The 22,268-nt window shown below is 45.1% G+C and overlaps 2 long non-coding RNA genes across 2 annotated transcripts; one reads left to right on the top strand and one right to left on the bottom strand.

Moving 5' to 3' along the window:
- Nucleotides 1-12,148, bottom strand: LOC103558102 (uncharacterized). Its single transcript, XR_011526100.1, has 5 exons — nucleotides 11,946-12,148; nucleotides 6,930-7,003; nucleotides 4,674-4,721; nucleotides 3,565-3,790; nucleotides 1-2,965 (listed from the first exon to the last, which is right to left on the bottom strand). It is a non-coding gene; the product is annotated as an uncharacterized lncRNA (long non-coding RNA).
- Nucleotides 8,639-10,366, top strand: LOC139075568 (uncharacterized). The gene is made up of 3 exons (XR_011526101.1): nucleotides 8,639-8,769; nucleotides 9,185-9,321; nucleotides 10,049-10,366. It is a non-coding gene; the product is annotated as an uncharacterized lncRNA (long non-coding RNA).
- Nucleotides 12,149-22,268: the final 10,120 nt, after the last annotated feature.

Below are 22,268 nucleotides of genomic sequence, written 5' to 3'. Positions count from 1 at the left end.
TAAACAAGTAAATGAGTTTATTATTTAGAATGCCTGTGGTGATAGTACTTTGGAGGAAAATAAAGTTGAGGAATAAGATAGGGGATGAAGGGAGTAAGAGAAAGTTTGGGATGTTCAACAGGGTGGTCAGGGAAGGGTTCATTGATGAGGTGACATTTGAGCAAAGACCTGAAAGAGAGGAAGGATCAAGCCCTGCCGATGGTTGGGGGAAGGGCTTTCCAGGCAGAGAGAGAGCAAGTGCAAAGGCCCTGTGGTGCGGGCAGGTCCAGGGTGATGGAGGAACAGTGGGAGGGTTGAGTGGCTGGAGCAGAATCAAAGTACTTGGTGCTCAGGCCTGGGTTTGGCCTTGAGGCCGATTTGAGAGAAGGGAACAACACATTCCTTGGCCTGAAGGAGGCAGAGCCTCTAAAGACCATACAGCAAATGCTAAAATAGCAGCACACCCAGGAAAGATGGAGTTGCGATCCATGCTGTGCAAGTTCAGAAGAGAAAACTCAGGACGTTGGAGCAGGCAGAGAGGGCTTCAAGGAGAAGGTGGAGACCAGCGGGAGAGGCACTGCAGGCAGGGAGTGTGGACACAGGGCACGCTGCGGGGCATTCTGATTAAATATCAGCGACATTCTCTGTGCCCTGAGCAATTTGGGATTATTGCAGCTTGAGATTTTTAGAGACAAGTCAACAGAGGTTCATAATGTGCAGGTATTTTCTCTGAGGAGGAGAAATTCCGCAACAAGGCTTCTGTCTTTCCTCATTACAAAGGTCCTGCTGCCGTACAGCACGAACGTCTTCTAGACATCAGCGTTAACTCATCAGCGTTAACTCAGTGAGAGGGAGTTGCAGTAGACGGGCAAGACTGACCAGCAGAAGGGACTGGACTGCCCAGAGCAGCCTCCACGGTGCCACTCAGGAGCTGCCCTCCCCCCAGAGCCCTCAAGGGCTCTCGATGCCACACATTTTTCCTGCTTAGCCTTTGCCTCCTGTTTTAAGGCAAATAACCCTGGGAGGATCATATTTTGGGCCTAGCACACATTTATGCCTGTGGTTTTCCTTAGTTTGTTGTTTTATTCGTTCATTCATTTATCCATCAATTCACTCAGCAAATATTTATTCTCAGCTTGTCACTGGCTACCTGTGTGACCCCCACCCATAGGGAAGTTCATCTGTACCCATGAAAACTTGATAAATCATCTTTAATAAAGCCCAGTAACTTAAGATGCCACATAGACAGGACCAGAAAGATGGTCCCTACTCTCTGCTACAGCCGGGGCGAGCTCCCTAATTTATGAGTCCTGGTGCAAAATGAGAATACAGGGTCCCTTGTTCAAAAAGCAGGTGAAAAGTGCCACTAAAGGCACTAAAATATGAAACTTTTCCCTTTCTTTTGAGGAAGATTAGCCCTGAGCTAATATCTGCTGTCAATCCTCTTCTTTTTGCTGAGGAAGACTGGCCCTGAGCTAACATCTGTGCTCATTTTCCTGTACTTTATACGTGGGACGCCTGCCACAGCATCTGGATCCGAACCAGCGAACCCCGGGCCACGAAAGCGGAAAGTGCGAACGTACCACCAGCTGGGCCATGGGGCTGCCCCTCCCTTCTTCCATGGTCTCTCTCACCCGCTCACGGCATCTGTTTGTTATTTAATCTTATGCTTCCTCAGGCGCAGGGATATTTGTAAGATGAGCGCAGACCCTCGCAGGCTCCCTGACTGCATATTCACACACAGCCACCAGCGCTGGGACGTCTCCTCTGGCCAGCCGCCAGACTGGCGTGCCATGCTCTGGGCAGATCCCAAGGTGGGATGGGAGAGCCCCCCAGGATTAAACCTCTGTGCCAGGTCATGCTCAGTACTTGGATCGAAGGAAGGTGACAGTCTCACCTCTGTGGCTACCCGCCAAATGCACTGTGGCACTGCCGGCCCAGGGCAGGGATGGCTGCCACATGCCTCTCCCAGAGGTGATGCAGGGCACGCGTGTCATGCTCAACTGTAATCCTCCCTGTGCCCATATCCAGGCCCCTACCAGGGGCGGAGGCGGACAGTAGTGTGGGGCAAGGGCAGGGAGGGGGAAGCCAGGCGGGGCCTCCCCAGCCAGGGAGCAGGGAACAGACGCTGAGAACCCAGCCCGGGGAGGCAGGGAGGCACGGAGGCAGGGAGAGGCAGACCAGGCATGAGTGAGGCTCCAAGCCCCGGTGCATGCTTCACTGGGCCACCGGCCTTCACTCATGAAACATAAATTCAAAGACAATCTTATTAAGAATGGTGAAATTATTCTTAAAACTATCTTCTTGAATAATTCTCAAAATGATTAAAGGTAAAACTATCAAGACAGTGGCCACAGAGCATTAACCCCCAAGTGCGGGACCCTTCAAGCGTGGGGCCCTTCTGAGTGTGCGGCCCCGTGCAACCACATTGGTTGCACACCCATGGCTACAACTTTCAGTGTACACATCTTACGGTTTAGTCCTCGGCAAATTTTCTTGCTCCCAGTTGCTTCTGTCAAAGTAGAGATGGGTCCTCAGTCGGGCACTATGGAGGCGGGAAGCTCCTGGCTGCAGGAATGAGCACATTGGAGAAGGCCTAAGGAGAATAGTCGAGCATCCTAAGATTCAGACCACTGTCGTCTCATCAGCCTCTTCCAGATGCTAAAAAGCCCCTCAGGGTCTTGGGGGTCCGGTTGGTTTGTGTCAGAAGTAATAACGTGCATTTTGTTTATTTTTTAAAACTGGAACATGCTTACATTTACCAGCCTCCGAAGTCAGAGCCGTGTTTCATGTTTCCCAGAACGCTTTGAGAAAGGTTCCCCAACATGTTCTTTTTTTCTCCCTAAGGTGAAGTTCAACCCTAACACTTAACACCACTGGTTACTGGCGAGTAGTGTTGAGAACATCTCTTTTAGGCTCCATTTCTTATCCTAAGGTACTTGATGAATATGCACCCACACTTCACTCTGGAAGGTTTTGAAGGCCTCTGAAGAAAATGAAAACAGATTTTGAGTTAAACGTGATAAAGGAATAGAGAGAAGATGCCAGTAAAGTTCTCACTTTGATTTCACAATCCCCCTTTGTGGAGATCCAGTTTCACAAGAATGGAAAAAAGGCCCTAAGCATGTGAGCTTGGTTCAATACCCAAACACAGTACTAGGCAACTGAGACCATTGACCTTGAGTTATTTGGTCACACAAGCGTATCTGAATAAATCTTAAATCTCTGCTGGGCCCTTTTTCCTATGTCTGCCCAGAAACAGTCCCCGGCAGCACCGGCATGTGTCGGCGTCGAGAATCAGCAGCGCCCGGGCCAGCCAGCAGCGCAGCAGAACTTTCCCTCAAAGGGGTTTTTGGCGCGCTGCGTTGCAGGGCCAGCAGCCAGCGAGAAGAGGTGGCGGACTCTCCGCGGCGCCCACAGGCTGGGAGCCTCCACCCCGAGAGCGCTGCAGAGGCCCTGAGCGAGGCTTTGGGAGGGGGCCAAGGTCCTGCAAGCAGGTGGGTGGGGCTCGGAGCCATTGTTCTTTGAACATTTATGCTAAGGTGACCTAATTCACTAAGCACCGGCTGGGGAAGCTAGATATACCTGTTTAAATCCAAAGCCAAAGACAGTAAGCGGTGTTTTCTGAGGGAGCGTGGCGGTTGGAAAATCATCCCGTGTCAGCTTTGTCTCCCACCTCGCGCTGAGAATCGACGCCTCAGTTTTTCCCAGCCGTGGGAAAAGGACCCGAGAGCCCTCCTGGTTTTTGATGAGCTATACCGCAGGGGAGCCAGCAGGGGGCAGTACTGCATTTCAGAGTGGCATCTGAGAACTGTTAAATAATTTAAATGAAGAATTTGAGTCCCCCTCCTTAACACCGGGCCCCCCCGCCCCGCCCCAGACTCCCTTCACATTCTTAGTTACTTGTCTAGAAGACAGGCCTTGTTTTCTTCTGTTTCCTAATTCTAGAGAACCTTAAAGCCATTCTGAAATGATTTCTGTTGCTGTTATGAGGGAGCAAACACATTTCCTCACTGGGGTAGCCTTGAGCAAAATTGTATCATCCTGGACTCCGCACACAGGCCAAGGCGGACTGGATTTTCTTTGCTTCCTTCAATTCATAAATACATTCTCTCTTTCTCTCTCTCACTCTCTCTCTTTTCCTTTCATGGTCGTTTTAAGCTTGCTCTTTAGCTCTGTAATGCAAGGCTTTGCTCCCCATTAAAAGCAATGTCAGGCATCAGTGAGCAGGTAGGAAAAACATTTCAGGAGGTAGCGAGCCTTCGCAGCAAACCTGATATCAATCCTACCTGGAAGGCGGGTCCAGCCAGTAGTGACAGAGTCTGAATCTCTGGTCCGTGAAATGCCAGCACCTCCAGCTTGAGGTCCTGCCTCCTAACTCTGGACCCAGCTCTCCTTGCTGGTGACAGTCATGGCTTCCAAGCTCTTTCCTAATCATGTCTATAACTGAGCCCAGTGTAAATCTGCCTTTGAGTGCCAGAGAATTTCCTATATAGGGCATGTTTTGCTTCACCCTGTCCAAAGCACAATTAGCCAAACCTTGGCCCAAACTACAAGCTGGTGTTTGGCTGTCAGACCCCCTCCTTGCCCCTTCCTCTGCCTTCTGGGCTCCTTCTGAGATCCAGTCCCTTTTCACAGGCTCAGACAGAATCTAAAGGAGTGTTTCCTCCCAGGATGCTTTCCTCGGGTTTTACCTCTGCATCTCTCATTGGGTTGGGTATGGTCCTCCACCAGAAGTCCTACTGGGGAAAAAGAAAACTCATTCACCCTTCGTGACAAGGTGTTCATATCTTAAAAAGGGGAAAATAACCCAAAGGAATTGAGTGCTAAAGGTAGGACTCCTAGTTTTGGGGTGAGACGTATTTAAATGGAGGAGACTAGCCCCCCGTGTAGGTAGCCGCTTCTTCACCCCATGCTGAAGCCAGCCTTGAATCTAAGCAGCTAATATGGGGCCAAACACTGAGCCAAGGTTTGACGAGCAGCCGCCTTTGCCAAGCACTGTTTCTTTCACAGAGCCCCAGTGATCTCATCACAGAGGCTGCTTCTCTGTTACATGTTGCAAGCACAGAATCACCTCTGATAACCTTCGCAGGTGATAATCAGTCTATCCTGAGCGGCTCCTACATGTTCCATACTGGACTAAGCTCCAAAAGGATAAACTTAAAGAACCCATGATCCCTTGTGGAGTTTTCCTCTCCCTCCTCCCAGGAGCTACCTTCCATCTCTATGTTTTTCTGGTGAACTTCTAATAGGGTCATTTCAATAGACTCATTGATTGAGCAACGCTGCATCTTAGAATGACAGCGTCAGACTTCCTTACACACTCCTATTACAAACTTCAGCATGTAATGTTTCCATATGCACTGTCTCTCACAAAGGAACTCAAAACCCTTATGGATCCTGTCTCATTAGCTTCTGAAGAAGCCCTGAAGGTAGAGGAGAAGATGTGAGGCTCATTATTCTATCTGGGAACAGAGACTGGAAGAAACTTCCAGGCCTTCTCTGATATAAGAAAAGACTTGTCCGGGGTCAGCCCCATGGCCTAGTGGTTAAGTTCAGTGCGCTCCACTTCAGCAGCCCAGGTTCAGTTCCTGGGTGCAAACCTACACCACTGGTTGGCATCCATGCTGTAGCAGCAAACCACATAATAAATAGAGGAGGGTTGGCACAGATGTTCACTCAGGGAAAATCTTCCTCAGCAAAAAAAAAAAAGACTTGTCCAAGCTTAGTTCTGGCCACCAATCTGTGCTTTCTAGACAACATTTTGAGTTGATAATCCTAAGGCCATTTTGTGAAACTTGCATGTGCAGGATAACAATTCTCATTCAGGAGCCAATGTTCTCTGTTGAGTTAATAAGGTAAATTAAAACACTGTGAATTGTGTGGCAGGGGGTCAGCATAAGGACCACGGCTTAAGAGTTTGCCTGCATGGCCAACCATACCCAAGCCTTGGCAAGTCCCAGAGGATCAGCATAGAGTCTCAGGTAAAAGCAGAAATTAGAAGAACCTAGACATTTTCATCAAAATGGCAATTCATTATCACACAGACACAGGAGGAAAGGTAAAAACACAGTTGCACGACAGCATATTTGGGGAAATGACAACAGGACAACGAGTGGCCAGGAGACTGGGGGCAAGCACAGTGTGAGAAGTGGCTGGAGAATGGGGGGCCTGACCTCACGAGTCCTGTGGACTCTAGCAAGGGTTTTAGGCTTTATTCTGATAGTTCTCTGAACGGTTTAAACCAGAAAGAGACCTGATCAGATCTGCATTTTGGAGGACTCGCTGGGGCTGTGATGAGGAGAATACGTTATAGAGGCCACAGTGGAAGCAGGAGTCCAGGCAGGGGACCGTCGTCGGGTCTAGAAGGGTGGCAGTGAAGGCAAAGAAAGCCGATGGATATGAGCGCTATTTAAGAGAGAAAATCCCAAGGAGGATGCAGGGACAAAGAACCCAGGACTAGAAACTGAATTTCCCAATATAGACTTTGGCATCTATTACAATTCCACGTCCTTTGAGCTGTCAGGTATCCGGGAGGGTAGCAGAGTAAACGAAGAGTCTAATATTTGGATTCTCAAATTCCTACTGTGTGCTGGGCACTGCTTCAAGCTCCTATAACCCATAGTTAATACGGGCTTTGGAATAAGAAGGATTCCAGCTCTGCGTTTATCAGCTCTTTGACTTTGGACAATGTGCTTAAACTTCTCATCTCTATAATGGGGTTAATAATACCTTTCTTTCAGAGTTGTTGTGAAATTCAAATATACATAAGATAGTTAATGTAAAGTGCTCAGGAGGAGGCCTGGCACATACTAAGCCCTCAGCAAGTGGTAGCTACTACTATAAGCATACATCATCTCACTTAATCCTCACATTATCCCTGGGATATAGAAATTATTGGCTGTTTCACAGATAAAGAAAGTGAGGTTCAGAGAAGTGAAGTAATTTACCTAGAATTTTCACTTCGGGTCATGATGGAGTAGCCGGAGTCAGATTTACCCTCTCACCATGACCAACCAGAAACCTAGACAAAAATATATAAATGTTATTAGACATTGGACAACAAGCAGCACAAGTCTGTGATCCCTGGGAGAAGGGAAACAATTGAAGAGAGACCAATGATTGCCCTGGTTTTCTGCCTGGAGGCACGTTCTAGACCATGGCACAGGGAGAGCCCAGGGGACTTGGTGAGCTGGGGAGAAAGGGATGGAGGTAGGGGGTGGAGAATAGCTGGAATTTCTAGGGCAGAATTCCAGACAGGATGGGGTTACAAAAGAGAAAGAGCTTGGGGGTCCCCTTGACCCTTTGCTGAGTAGTGAGGTGTACATGAATGGAGTGAAATCAATGAAAACATCAACACAATGAGAGAGAAATGGAAGATATAAAAAAACAAATGGAATTTCTAGAGACGAAATTAACTGACTAGATACTGCAGAAGAAAAGATTGCTGAACTTGAGACATAGCAACAGAAACCAGCCAAAATGAGGAGGAGAAAAAAAGACTAAAAAATGAGCAGAGCCTCAGTGATCTGTGGGACAATGTTAAGTGATCTAACATAATTGAAGCCCTCTAAAATGCAGAGAGGGCAAAAAAATTTGAAGAAATAACAGCCAAAAATTTTCCAAATGTGATACTGTTTAAAGTAAAAAATAGTAACAATATATTATGGAATTTATAACACATGTATAAGTAAAATATATGATCACAATAGCCCAAAGGAGGGGAGGGAAGAATTGGGAATATATTGTTGTAAGGTTCTTAAATTTTGTATGAAGGAGTATAATCACATTTGAAGGTATTCTGGGGTGTGTACTTTATCCAAGGTTGCACGTATGGTGGAGCTGTGATTCAAATCAAGTATTCCAGATTGCAGAGCCTTACGTGGAGAGAGAAGATGGGAGAACAAGCCCACACAGCCTTAGGGTCAGACACACTCTAACACAGCTTTACCGATGGCTGTGGGAATTAAGCTCTTTCACACCTGAATTGTGTCCTCTAAAAAGACATGTTCAAGTCCCAACCCCCTGTCACTGTGAATGTGACCTTATTTGGAAATAGAGTCTTTGCAGATGTTATCAAGTTAAGATGAGGTCATACTGGATTAGGGTGGTCTCTATCCCAATGACTGGTGTCCTTATAAAAAAAGGGAAATTTGGACACAAAGAGAGAAGATACACAGGGAAAATGCCATGTGACAATGGAGGCAGAGATTGGAGCGATGCATCGATAAGCCTGGGAATACCCAGGATTGCCACAACACCAGAGGCTGGAGGAGGCAAGGAAGGATCCTCCCCTAGGGCCCTCAGGAGGAGCGCGGCCCTGCCAACACCTTGGTTTTCCATGTCAGGCCTCCAGAACTGTGAGAGAATAAATTCCTATTGCTTTAAGTCACAAAGTTTGTGGTACTTTGTTACAGCAGCACAATCCCTAAAACTTACTTTTCCCTGATGTTTGCAGTCTTTACAAGGCAAAAAAGATCTAGGGGCCAAAGTGTGAAGCGAATGTTGATAGTAAGGCTCTAAATTGACAAAATAATCCAGCCTCAGGATCTAAGAGCCACAAAGGAGGGAACTGGTTGGACTGGTTTTCTCATAAAACTCAGTGACTTTAATCCCAACTAGGTGGAATTTTAATGTTAATTGATTCAGTAAGAAACGCCTGAGCAGCTGCATGGTGTGTGTGAGGCCTGTGCTAGGTGCACTGGGGAAAGCCAGATAAGTCAGAGGCCCTCTGTCTTTGAGGAGCAATCTCTAATAGAACTCGCCTCAGTGCAAGGTGTAATGGAAAAAGTAAGTGATTGGTCAAGGTACGAGGAACAGGCTGTAGGGGCTCAAAATCAAGAGAGTCATTCACTCCCGCAGAGGGGGGGTCAACCAGACCGCTTCACAGAGGAGGAGGAGAGGCAGGGGGAAGTGGGGGAGGAGGAGGAGCAGACATTCACCAAATAGTGCCTGACCGTGGAGAAGCTGGTCTCATGTGTCAGTTAGAGACAAGAAGAGGAAAACAAATCTACCAGAAGTGGTGGTGTTTTTCTGGGGAGCATTTCACCAACAGAGCGTAATTAGGTAATGCTCTGCTCAGAGGAGAGGGACAAAGCCACCTAGACCCTGCTTGAGCAGGGGGCGATTCTCTGGGTTCTCAAAGTCTCATCTTTTCCCTTCTGGTTCTCCACGTGGGGCCGGTGTTCATCACCATGTTCTGCAGAGGCTGAGGAAGGTGGTGAAGATGGAGAAGCTGCAGAGAAGATGTGGAACTGCCAATGGTCTCTTAACTACATTTTGTTAGAAAGCTGGTGGTGTAAGGAGGGGGCGGGCCCTTGTCTAACATCTGCAGGATCCAGGGTGAGTACAGCCTGCATATCCAAGCTCCACCCACATGGCCAAAACCTGACACCCACTGGCCCCATTTGGGCCTCCCCAGTGGCATATCACACTGTCTGGAAAACAGACCCAGAGAAGAGAAAATGTCAGCCTTTAAAGCAGACTTGACCCTTTTGAGCAAGAAATGTTGGTGTCCTAAATACCAAGAATGTGGTCTAGAAGCAGGGTGCAGCCTCTAGTGGGCATATTCTCTTGGCCCTGTTGACCCTTACCCCATGGGAATCACATGGTTGGAACAGGCCTAGAGCAGGACCCTCGAAACCCTGGGACCCCAAGCTGACTGACCCTTAGATTTATCCGAGTCTAAGGTAGCCTTGGGCAGGAGCACTCTTAAACTCAACATGAGCTGATGCTGAGTTTCTTGGTTTTGTTCCGGTGGATGGATGAACTGGTGCTAATCATCACGGCAGCCAGTGTGGAGAATTTCACAGAGGGTAAACTGTCTGAGGCGGTGGTTCTCAACTGGGGCAATTTTGCCATCCAGGGCCATTTCACAATGTCTAGAGACATTTTTGATTGTCACAACTGAGGGATGCTATTGGCATCTAGAGCGTAGAGGCCAGGGACGTTGCAAAATATCCTACCATGGTGTTCTATAGGACAGCCCCCAATCCCAAATATCAATAGTGCCGAGGTTTGGTAAATGAATTGTTATCATTTTATGTGCATTTGAATTTGCCTGCTACAGGGTACTGAGCCTAGAAAGTATGAGATCACAAGCAAGGCCCCTGAAGAAGGACCCAGAGTGATTGCTTCCAGAAAAATGGGTCAGTGTCTGCAGAGATACAACTTGTTGGTGAACTTGGGACTGTACTATCAGCCTCAACAAATGGACCTGGAGCCCAGCAGTCAGCCATGTCAAGCTCCCCTAAGACCAACCAGTCCTGAACTGTCAGCACCTTTCCCTTGCGCAACTTCACCCTCCCCACCCCACCACCTCCCCACTCCTGCCATCCCTGCATCTTTGGTCTTTTTCGGGGCAGCTCTCCATTCAACTAAATCTTCAATGCTTAAACTAATTGTCTGAGTTTTCTTTGTAGCTTAAACCTTGCCTCACAGTATCTACTTTTCTTTTATTAGTCTACTCAACTCAGGACACAGACAGAATTTGGACTTAGGTCTGTGTGGTCAACTGAGCAACCAGTACCATCTCCCCAGAGCAGCCAGGGGTCTGGGAGGAATGCTTGGGGCAACATTTTACCAAATGTTTCTGGCCTCCCTCTAGCCCAGAGCAGTAAGTGGTGTTCAGGACATTCTAAACACCAGCCCCCTCTACCCCTTCCCCAGGATCATGACAATTTCTTCTTCTTCTTCTTCTTTTTTTTTTTTTGCTGAGGAAGAGTCACACTGAGCTAACATCTATTGCCAATCTTCCCCTATTTTGTATGTGAGCTGCCACCTCAACATGACCAACAAGGAGTGGTGTAAGTCCACACCTGTGAAGCGAAACCAGGCCACTGAAGCAGACTGTGGCAAACTTAAGCACTAGACCATGAGCCAGCCCCTCATGACAACTTCTTAAGCTGAGTATACAGCAATTACTTAATTCTTCTAGACACAAAATAACCAGTAGCTGTGTCCACTCTGAGCCTGTGAGCAAGCAAAACCAAGTCCAAGACTACCTCCTCGTCTGCATCACAAGGCCTGGGGCCCCAGCAGTTCTCGGGTCTAAAGGCTTTTCGGGCTCCTAAAGCTTCCTCTATTTACAATAATGTTTTTCTCTGAAAATATCCCTAATAATTAGCTAAGCAAAAAGGAAAAGGTGTACTTTTATGGACACAGTCAATTCTTGGTTATTCCAGGAGGACTTCTCCCATTTTAGAAATTTCCAGCTTCTTCTTTCTCCCAGACTGTTCTTCATTCATTCCTTCATAAATATTTATCTGGCATCTACTGGATACCAGGCCCCTTAGCGCAGCCCGGGGTGTCTAGGGGTAAAGAGCCATCTTCTCTTATATTATTACCAGGCTGACTCCGAGATTCAACACCTCAGTCAGGAAAGGGAGAAAAGTGTTAATGAAATATTTGCCTTGCAATGGCAGCAGAGTAACAACGTCCTGGGAAATAATTCTTCATACTTCAGCTATTTGGGGCAATATCTGAAGGAGCCTTTAAAAAGGTGGGGGCTGGCCCCATGGCGGAGTGGTTAAGTTCACGCGCTGCGCTTCTGCGGCCCAGGGTTTTGCTGGATCGAATCCTGGGCACGGACATGGCACCACTCATCAAGCCATGCTGAGGCAGCATCCCACATGCCACAACTAGAAGGACCCACAACTAAAAATACACAACTATGTACTGGGGGGCGCTTTAGGGAGAAAAAGGAAAAATAAAAAATCTTTTAAAAAAAAGGAACTATAAAAAGGTGGTATCGTCGGAGAAAGGGAAGGGAAGGATTCTGAGTGACTGGTTGTTTTTTTAAAAGCACCTCAATCTGATGCTTTTCCTACAAATAAATGGTACACATATCTTTCAAGATCTGAGAAGTACTAGTGAGCATCAGTTTTAGAGAGAAATAGAACAAAGCTTCTTTTCTGCGCTAAGAATATATTAGCTTAATGTTGCTTTTTTAAAAAGTTTCCACTGACCTTAAAAGCATTGAAATCTAAGAAACTGGATTTTGGAGTTTGACGTTGAGGGAATCCCAGGGTTGTGGACGCACAGCGACATCAACAACAAAGACAAAAGGGAAAAGAAAAAATGGGGCAGCCGCCTGAAAGACTAGGAATCCTGGTCCCAGCAGGGAGCCAGGGGGACTGCCAGGCACACAGGCTGTTCACGCCACGTGACCGTTCTCTCAGCCTTCCCCTGGAGCCGGGAGACAAAGGCGAGGGGAGGAGACTGGGGGACAAAGAGCAAGAGCTGTAGAAACCAGCTCTGGGGTGAGGATGCCACCGTTACCGGTCTGAGTTTCTGCCTTTGTTTTTTATCTCATGAAGCGAGTTAAAAATTAACTCGAGCTTGTAAAAAGACTCATAAGTAAGTAAGTAAGAAAAAGCACCTGTGGGGACCTCTGAGGGTAGCTGCTTATGCAGTCTGTTCGCCATGCTGAGACCGGCGAGCAGAGGGAAAGGTTTTCCCGACAAGCTCGAGCCCCCAGCTCCTCCTTTCAGGGTCTCCCTTCCTACGCCCGCTCGAATCTGTGAGCAAACCTCCTCTCCCTGCCTCCACCTTAGCATTTACCCCTTCAGTGGCCTATGCCTGGCCTAAACGCATTATGGAAGAGAAAACTGGCTAACGAGTGTTACCAAATGGCCAAATGGTGGGAAAGGAGATCATTTTTTTGTTATTTGATGTTGTTTAGAAAAATGCAAACATCATGATAATGAGGCCAGTCTAGAAGATGCAGCCAAAGCAGGACAGATTTCAGGTCCTGGAGGGCTGTGGAATCCATTTTCCCTGGGTACAGTGAAACTGTTTCCTCTAGCTTCACCTTTATGATGATTTCCATTATTTGGAATGTTTATGAGTTTCTCTCTCTCTGTCACGCCCCCCCCCCCCCCCCCACACACACACACTGAGAGCAAGATGCAGTTTAGAAATCAAATCTCTGTTGAACAGACTATGAATTTAAATTTCGGAGAAAAGGAATAAAAATCCCACTTCTGACATTCAATGTTGAGTTTATCTGCCGAGGCTTTTTATCATTTGTTTTGTCTTGGGCTCCTACCAACTTCTCCTCCCCTCTGATTTCCCTTTTGACTGATGGAGAGAGATCCTGGAGTTGCAGGCTCGTCTGGTCCCTTTCCGATCTTGGAGTAAGGATGCACAGTGATGAGGCCCGGTAGGCAGATATAAAGAAACAACAAGTAATATGTTTTCCTTTCTTGCTTTTTAGTCTGTCATTAGCTCTAAGGGCACGATTTTTCTTTACTTTTCATTTTTTTGAAATTGAAATATAATTTACATACAAGAAAATGCACAGATCTTAGGGGTACGGTCCAGGGAGTTTTGACAAATGCACATACTTGTGTAACTCACACCTCCATCAAAATAAAGAACACTTCCATTATCCCTTCCCCCCAAATTTCCTTGTGCCCTTTCCTGGTCACTCTCCTCTGAACCTCACCCCCCTCCTGGGCAACCTTGTTTTGAATTCTATCACTTGAGATTCACTTTGCCTGTTCTAGAATTCCATACAAATGGAATCATACAGTATGTAGTCTTTTTATCTGGCTTTTAGTGCTTAGCATAATGTTCTTGAGATTCCTTCACGTTGTTGCAGGTCTGCGTAGTTTGTTTTAAAGGTACTTCTGACAACAAAACCCCACAGTGTATTAGGCACCCTCTAGATAGAGTCTGATCTTAGGCACTGTGCTTGGTGTTGAGAGTGTGGTGGCTTTGTTCTGTGTCAACTTAGCTAAGCTGGAACTGTTTTCCAGAGTTCCCTCCCCTGGATATTCCAAGCAAGTGTTGGCTACAAGAGAAATTTGTGTGGTATTTGGAAGATGTAAGTGGAGCAGCAGCCATGTTTTTAATGCTCTGAAGTAAGTGCAGGGCACCAGGCACCGGGGCAGCTCACGTGCTCTGCTGGTCCACAGGCGTGGGCAACATCCAGGCCCGCAGCTCTCCTAGCTCCCGCCACAGCTCCCTTAGCTTCTCCATGGTCTAGGTCAAGTGCGTGTGGCTCCAGGTGACGGTGACAGCATCTCCTGCAGGGCACCCATCGCATCAGGGTTGGAAGTAGTGGGTTTTAGTTTGTCCTCATGAGTTCCCATTTGTCCTTGCTCTCGTTCAAGTCCAGCTTTCTTTTCTGACTGCCTGTATGGTGACCTATAGTGACCAAAGGCTGAACACTAGATACAGAGGCAACAGCCTTGCTGTCTTCTACCAGTTTCCACAATTGTGTAATTGAATTTAATCCCTATAGTAAATCCTTTATTCTATATCATTCATAATATTTCTGCTTCTCTGGTTAAATCCTGACTGATTCAGGAAGGACTAAAAGTCAATGTCCACATGGGCAACACATCCAACGTGAAACCTAGCCTCCTCGCTCCTTAGGTTTGGAGCCCAGCATCCACTGCAGCAGTTCTGCTGTGGCTACACCCCGGACTCTGAGAACACCTGGGGTTGCTCCACCTCTATACTTCCAGTATAAATTCTGGTTCTTCCAGTCTTCTTACTCCTTTTCCCTCACTACATCTGCTCCCGGACCTCATCTAGACTGCCTGCCCTTGACATTCCCTTCATCTCGGTCTGTCAGCCTCCTGGCTTCCGTTTATCTCTTCTCCTGTCTACACCTCATAGAACCACCTGAACCACTTTCTTGCCAGCAGCTTCAGTGCTGTTAAGAAAAATTATCCAGGGCCAGCCCGGGTGGTTAAGTTCAGCACACTCCGCTTCAAGTGACCTGGATTCGATTCTCAGGCATAGACCCACACTGCTCTGTTAGCAGCCATTCTATGTTGGTGGCCCACATACTAAAAAATAGAGGAAGATTGGTATGGATATTAGCTTAGGGCGAATTTTCCTCAGCAAAAAAAAAATTATCCAAACTTGGAAACAAGGCAAGAAGGTGACTGCATGTCTTTTCAATGTTTAGCACAGTTTAACAGGCTCACCCAAGATTATTTAGTTATCTAGAAGAAAGAATCCAAGTTTGACTTTGCTATTTACTATTCATTGCAGCCCAGACACTGCGAAGTTACATGGTACCTTACAGATTTTTGTCTAATAGAGATGTAAATGACTTCTGTCCAGTGGAAAAGATAAACTATGGTTTTGTTGCCCTGTAGGACACCAACCAGTTTTGTATCTAACTTAGCAAACGTATTGTAACATTCCCTTTTTTTGCCTGTAAATACCTAGGGGTTTTTTGCCTATAAATACCTTGCTCTTGGAACAAGCTTTACCATCTTACTGGTTCAGTCACTAACTGATGAATCTTTGACATATGTTCATTTCATATTTGTATCAGAATCACATTTTTAAATTTTTGAAAATTATACGTTGACAATACCTTCACTCCTTGTCCATTTTGAACATCAGCTCTATAAAACATCAAACCTGTACGCATCCAGCCATTTGCACCAAACTGTTCTGTGATGTGGTTTTCCTCCAACAGTGTCCTTCAAGACCAGATATGGATAAAGCAAATATGGTCGCTCTGCAGTGGCTTCATCAACTACCGCTCTTTCATATATCTCCACCTTCTTTCTTGACTTCTTCCCCTCAACCACCAAATATGCTCAAATTTTGCCCATCTTGAAAAAAATATCACTCTTGACCCAAGAACATCCAAGCACGGGGGCAAACACTGTGGTTATTGCCTGGATTATCACACTCTTGAATCACTGGCCTTTCCTCTCTGTTGGAATGGGAAGAGCCAAGATTCAAGTAAGAAATTAAGGGAAAGGAGGTAAGGCACGTCTGTTTTGGTTCTTTCTTTTTTTTTTTTTTTTGAGGAAGATTAGCCCTGAGCTAACTGCTGCCAATCCTCTTTTTGCTGAGGAAGACTGGCCCTGAGCTAACATCCGTGCCCGTCTTCTTCTGCTTTATATGTGGGACATCTTCCACAGCATGGCTTGCCAAGTGGTGCCATGTCCGCACCCGGGATTTGAACCAGTGGACCCGGCCGCCAAAGTGAAACGTGTGCACTTAACCACTGTACCACCGGGCCGGCCCATGTTTTGGTTCTTGACTTTAGGTCACCCCTACCCCAAGCAAAAGTAGTTTCTCATATTTTCTAGCTTTGCTTACTGGATCCTCCTAGAACCTGAGTTTTGAAGCCAAAACCTCACTTACAACATTGTATTCCTTTGCTAGCCATACACTTTTGTGCATGTATTTCATATGAGGACCTTCATTCACTCCATCATTTATTCATGCATCATGTACTTATTATCTACATAAACAATGAATTGTGATAATTGCTGAAGATATAACGGACAACAAAGACCTGGTCCTTGCTGCACAGAACTCATAGTCTTGTGTAAGACTTTGAGTCTTACACAAATAATCAAATAATCTCCAAATACAAAATTATATCTGTAAAAAGTACAACAGAGATGAGCTATCTGGGACTCCAGGAGGATCTGACCTGCCTGCTAGGGTCAGTAAAGGTTTCTTTGGGAAACAATGATCATGCTGAAGTCTGAAGGATGAGTAGGTATTAATTAGACAAAACTGAGGAGGCCGAACATTTCAGACAGGGGTCAGTGCATGCGCAAAGCCCTGCTGGAGTGGGGAGGGGCGAAGGAGAGCACACCATGCCAAGAGGAGCAGAAAGAAGATAGAGTGACGAGGGCTCAGTGAGGCTGGTTGGCTGGGACCACACCGTGAGGGCCCTGGAGGGTTAGGAATTAGGATTTCAATCTTAGAACAATGGAAAGCCACTGGAATGAGCATGAGGTAACCAGATTTGTGTTTTGGAAGATTCCTCTGGTTGTTGTATAGAGAATGAGTGGGAAGTTATGTGTACTGTAAGTGGATGTAAGAAGGGGTGGCTAGTTGAGACCCGGATTCAGGTATTCCTGGGTGCTGTACATCTCCATCTCACACCATTCATTCTCACACACCTTCATCTTTTTCTCTGTTCCTCCCTAGAGGTCTCAAAATACCTGTTTCTACCTCTACCCCAGCATTTTTTTTAGTGTATTATTGTTGTCTCTTTCATTAACATGAACACATCTCATTGGCGATGACTGTGTCTCCTTCATCTCTCTCCCTTCCTCACCCCCGAGTGTTTTTAGCCTGATGACTGATGCATGGGGGTTTCCAAATAAATGTCTGTAGATCTGAAGGGTATCTTCCTCCAGTTTTCACTCCAAGGTCTGGGAAAGTCTGTACTCATCCCTCCACCTCTTCATCTCCCATTCATTGCCACCTGCTCTATATTCTGCCCCCTACCATTCCACTGAAACTTCTCTTGCTAAGATCCTCACAACTTCCTGGTGGCCAAGCACAGTGGAGAGTTTTAGTTCTTGCCTTTGCTTGAATTCTGCCCATTCATTTCTTTGAATTGTCCCCTCCTTTTTGAAAACTTGTCAGCCCTAGTTTCCATAACTCTACTCTCTTCTGGTACATTAACTCTCTGGTTGTTTCTTCTCAGTGTTCTTTAAGGACTCTTGTTCCTCTGTCTGTCCCTCAGATATTGGTGTTCTCAGAGATCCAGTCCCAGCTTTCTTTTCTTCTCTTCCTGGGTGATTAATTCACACACACTTACAATTTCAATTATGATACTGATAATTCTAGTATCTCTCCATGTATCCATTCAAAAACTTTCTTCTTAGCTCCAGACATATGTTTTCCACAGTGTACTAAATATCTGTGCCTAGATGTACAGCAAGCACTTCAGATTCAAATTTGAAGTCATTCTCTCCTTAGAATCCATTGCCAAACCTGCTCCTCCCCTTTACTCCTTGTCTGTGTAAATGGTACAAGCGTTTACCCTGTCACCAAGTCCAGAAGACTAGAGTCATCCTAAATTGCTCCCTTTTCCTTATCACCTACATCCTGTTGACTCTACCTCCCAAGCACCCTCTTCTCCAGGACCTCCTCCCTGCCAATGTCAGTTCAGGCCCTTCTTCGCTCTCTCCTTTTATACTGTCTCCCTGCCTCAATCTTCTGCCCCTCCAATCAATCGTCTGTATCACTATCAAAGAAATTTTTCCATGCATCCGATCCCATCACTAGATGAAATCCCAACTCCCTTATCATCTAGACTTCACCTTCAGCTTCGTCTCCTGCCATCTCCCCATAGGCACCCTATAATCTAGCCATATTCAACTACTTTTAGCTTCCCAAACTTGTCACACAGTTTCCCCATCTTTAGACCTTTGTATAAACTGTTCCCTCTGGTTCGAATGCCCTTTCCCCACTGGTTGGCCTAGCAAATTCCTGTTCATCTTCAGGACAATCAGAGCACCCCTCCTCTGTATAGCCTTGTCTGTGCCCTCATAGCACCTTGACATTTCTATACCACACCAACATACCGATTATCTCCTACTGTAGTCATCTTGACCTGCCTGTGTCCTAGACTGTGAATTCCTTCAGCAGATTAACCCCATCTTATCCATCTTAAAATTGCCAGCCCCTTGTGGCTAATCCAGTAAACCTTAATTGGAAAGACAGATTATTAAATGAAAATAAAGTCTCTTTAGTCAAGAAATTTACTATTGGGCAAATAAAGCTAATGCATAAATAAAAATGGAAAAGGAATGTAGAGCTATATACAAGTGAATGGAAATCAATAAATTCCCATTACTGATAAAACAAGTACCATGAGTCTATTGGATAGAGATGGATAATTCTTTGAATGATATTGGGAAAATGGGTTACTTTTTAAACATCTTAATTTAAAGTCCTGACCTCATGCCACGCCCCAAGATTAAGTCCATATGAATTAAAGAATTACTGCAAATAATAAAATCATTTTAAAAAACTAGAAGAAAAATTTATCAAATAGTTGTTTGCTTTCTGGATGAGAAATCTCTTTCTAAGCACAATGGTAATGGAAGAAAAAACTAAAAAAGGCTGATAGATATGACTATATGAAAATGTAAATCTTCTGTGAATCAAAAATGTAAAATTATACATCAAACAACAAACTGGGAGAAACACCTGTCTATAAGTATGGCAAAGGATTTTTATGCAAGAGCTTATAAAAGTTGATTTTTAAAATCACTAAGGTGTCGCTAGAAAATAAACAAAGGACACATACATAATTTAAAGAAAAGAAAGTATAGGGCCGGCCCGGTGGCGCAGTGGTTAAGTTCGCACGTTCCGCTTCTTGGTGGCCTGGGGTTCGCCGGTTCGGATCCCGGGTGCGGACATGGCACTGCTTGGCAAGCCATGCTGAGGTAGGCGTCCCACATATAAAGTAGAGGAAGATGGGCATGGATGTTAGCTTGGAGCCAGGCTTCCTCAGCAAAAAGAGGAGGATTGCCAGTAGTTAGTTCAGGGCTAATCTTGCTCAAAAAAAAGAAAAAAAAAAAAGAGAGAGAAAAGAAAGTATAATGGTTAATAAACAAATTAACATCATTAGTTATCAAATAAATACAAACTAAAACAATGGTTAGACACTATTTTTTTTTGTCTATCAAATTGACAAAGATTTAAGAGATGATAACAGTCAATGAAAAGGAGGGTCCACTGGGCCACGCACTCATGGGGAAAGCGTAAACAGAATAACTCTCAGGAAGGCGCTTTGCCAATAAGTATCAAGAGGCTAAAAATGCTCACAGCCTTTTACTCATTAATTCCATTTCAAGAATCCCATCCTATGAAGAAAAGAGAGATATAGGTCAAAGTTTATACAAATGCAAATAAATTTATCTTGACATCTCATATAATAGTGAAAAATTAGAAGCAACCTAAGTGTCCAAGAATAAGGAAATTATTACTTAATTATAGCTTTGTCATACAATGGAATAGTATGCAATAATTTTTCAAAGTCATGTCTTTGAAGAATAATTAATGGCATGAAAAATATTTGTGATATAATGTTAATTAAATAATCAGTGTATAAAACTATATAACATGTGATTCAAATTTTCTTAAAAATAAATGTTCTATGACATTCTAAATATGAATATAAACATTCTAGAAAAATAAACGTGGAATTATGCGTGATTACAGTTTTCTTTTTTTTTATGGTTTTCTTTTTAGGCTTCTAGATATTCCTCTGAGCATGTGTTATTTATATAATGACAAATCAGTTTGGGTTTTTTGTGACATGTGTAGGTTTGAAGGGACACTGAAATCCATGTAGAGATAAGGTCCATCAAGAAAAACTGACTGCCCTGCGGGGATTTGCAGGTGATACCATGTTTGCCTCTAGTCTTCCCATCTGCTGGAGATTCATAACTCACCAGCATCAGTTAGAAAACTGTGCTTCTACCAACCAGGCATGTATCTTGGGCAGAGCCAGCTCGTGGGGAAGCGGTGTGGTACCCTGGCTTCCAGCCTGGCTCTGCTTCTCCACCACTCTCTCTCCTCTTGGGCAGCTACCTCACTGCCCCGCGTGTATTTATAAAATAGAGACAGTAATGGTAACACCTGACACCCATTTCAAAGAATGAAGGTCCCCTCTAAAGATGAGCGCCCAATTACAAGGTCCTTTTGGAATCAATCAAAAGTTATTAAGTGCCAGAGTTTACCTGATGTACAAATAAATATTTCTCTCAGTTCTCATGACTCAGACATAAATTTTAAGGTTGACAACAGCATTTAACAAGTTGATGCATATATGCTAGCTATGATTTCACAAATTATTGAAATGTGGTAGCTTAAGGTCCAAATTATTACAATTTGTTAAAAATGGACTTGCATGAGAAATTAAAATATAATAATAAAATGCTTAATTATTAGCCAAATGCTCTCTCAGCTGAAATGCTTACTCATTGGTCTGCCATGAATGTGTTCAAATAATAATCATTCTCTTTGGTGTTCAGAAGAATATCAGTATCCAGACTGAACTTTGGAACCCTGAAAGAAAACCAACTAACCTCCCCTGAAAGATTCTTCTGGAGGTTAGTTTATGGATTCCCCAGACCCCAGTCTCAGGGTGGATTTGGGCATCATAACGTACCTTTCTTCTGAGAAGCTCAGTGTTGTACCCTAGTATTATTGTCTGATGTTAATATGTAGCTCTTTATTTTATTTATTTACTTATTTATTTTTGGAGGAAGATTAGCCCTGAGCGAACATCTGCCGCCAATCCCCCTCTTTTTGCTGAGGAAGACTGGCCATGAGCTAACGTTAGTGCCCGTCTTCCTCAACTTTATGTGTGGGATGCCTGCCACAGCATGCCTTGACAAGCGGTGTGTAAGTTCACACCTGGGATCTGGGCTTGCGAACCCTGGGCCACCGAAGTTGCACCACCGGGCTGGCCCCTGTAGCTCTTTACCTTTTAACTTCACGTGTGTGTCTAATTTCTGCCAACCGGGCTGGAGGTCTTGAGAACAGAGCCTGTGTCTTTTACTTCCTGGATGCCATTAACACTTAATTTTAGAGCTGCATAATTTAAGCACTTAGTAAATAATTATTAAGTAAACAAGTTACAGATTAACCCCATGCCAGCCTGTGCTTCAGTTTGGTGATTACACAGATGCTGAACGACCCTGCTGCCTCAAACACCTCCCTCAGGGACATGCTTCTGTGCCTAAGATTCCCACTATCTCTTCCTGCTTTTGGATAAAATATCATCTCCAGGAGGCCTGTATTAAACTGTAAACAGGTGTCACTTGCTAGCACACGGTCTTTAATAAGTTCCTAGCAGGGAGCTTGGGCCTAGGGTTGTGTCCAGAGAAAGACCCAGAGAACCTAGGGTCCCACTTTGGGGTGTGCATTAGATGGGGCACCCCAATGACAGCTGTGACAGATGAGGGGTGGAGCCTAGAGCACGAGTCCACTGGGCTGGGCACCTGTGGGTGGAGTGGAGGAATGCCTAACTGGACTGGAGTGCATCTGGACATAGTCAGAATTGCTCTGTAGCATAGAGCCTTCACAAATCAACCCAGGGCTGTGGGGTATGAACCAAGTATTAGTGTGAATTCCTATCTGACCTAGGCGGACAAATGACTGATCTAAGGTTACAGTGAGAGCGCTGTCTGAGTGGGCACTAGGAGCTGGGCCAGGGCTCTTTGCAGGCTGTTCTACTTTTAGAAATAACTGCTGATCTCTTTGCAACTGCAATGAGAACCAAAGTGGGAGAACAGAGAGAAACAATTTCTAGGGAAACCAGAGGGCTTTATTAATTCCTGTTCTCATCTGGAATTGCCCTCAAGAATCATCGAGGGATGGGTTGATGTGGTGTGACTCTTGACCCACAACCAATACAGCTTCTCAATTCTGAGTGATCTGCAGATAAACATGCCTATGCCTGCATGTGTATCTATGCCTAAATGCTCTATGTATATAATTCCAGGACTTTTTTCTATAAATGGCTTGCTAGGGTGATGGGTAGG

The sequence above is a fragment of the Equus przewalskii genome, chromosome 14 (genome assembly GCF_037783145.1).
Source record: "Equus przewalskii isolate Varuska chromosome 14, EquPr2, whole genome shotgun sequence".
Classification (NCBI taxonomy): Eukaryota; Metazoa; Chordata; class Mammalia; order Perissodactyla; family Equidae; genus Equus; species Equus przewalskii.
Note: the sequence above shows the minus strand (reverse complement) of the source record. Positions and strands in the feature narration are given on the sequence as shown.